Source organism: Rana temporaria, chromosome 11, assembly GCF_905171775.1.
Source record: "Rana temporaria chromosome 11, aRanTem1.1, whole genome shotgun sequence".
Classification (NCBI taxonomy): Eukaryota; Metazoa; Chordata; class Amphibia; order Anura; family Ranidae; genus Rana; species Rana temporaria.
In genome coordinates this window covers 25,694,479-25,695,425 of record NC_053499.1, presented here as the reverse complement: position 1 = coordinate 25,695,425, position 947 = coordinate 25,694,479, and positions in this window count along the sequence as shown.

Here is a 947-nt window from a genome sequence, read left to right as displayed (position 1 = left end):
AGAGAGCCCCCCCCCTCAGAAGAAGAAGCCCCCCCCCCTCAGAAGAAGAAGCCCCCCCCCTCAGAAGAAGAAGCCCCACCCCTCAGAAGAAGAAGCCCCCCCCCTCAGAAGAAGAAGCCCCACCCCTCAGAAGAAGCCCCCCCCTCAGAAGAAGCCCCCCCCCCCTCAGAAGAAGCCCCCCTCAGAAGAAGCCCCCCCCTCAGAAGAAGAAGCCCCCCCCCCCTCAGAAGAAGAAGCCCCCCCCAACCTATGGCTAGATCGATAAATTAAGAGATAACAAAAGCAATAAATCTTGGGTGACAAGGGAGTAGAAGACTCCATGACCTAAGCCTAGATAAATAGCAAATTATGAGATAATGAAAGCAATACAAATCTTGGGTGACCAGCAGGGCCGGATTCCAGACAAGGCCAACAAGGCCAGGCCTCGGGGCGGCAGTGGGTGCAGGGGCGGCACTGCGGCTGAGAGGAGAGGACACTTTCGCTTTCATTTCCGGAGTTCCCCCCCGTCATGTCACGGATGGTGAGAGGAGAGAAAACAGAGGGAAGAGGAGGTGAGATGGCTCTCAATGTAATTTTCGGCAGCAGCAAAATACCCCCCCCTCCCTGTTCTCAATGTCATTTTGTCAGACCCACCAATGCTCAATGTCAGCCACCTGCTTCTCAATTTTCGGCAGCAGAACCCCCCCGCCTCTCAAAGTCATATTCGGCAGCAAACCCCCTCCTTCTTCGTGTGTTGCCGAAAAAGTCCCCGGATAATGTCCCCCCTGTACTGCGGAGGGTGGCATTGAAGGACCCGGCCTTGGGGCGGCAAAGGGAGTAAATCCGGGCCTGGTGACAAGGGAGTAGAAGACCCCACGACCCGAGGCTAGATAAATAACAAAATTATGAGAGAACGAAAGCAAAAAAAATTATCTTGGGTGACAAGGCCACAGGCACCGATGACATAC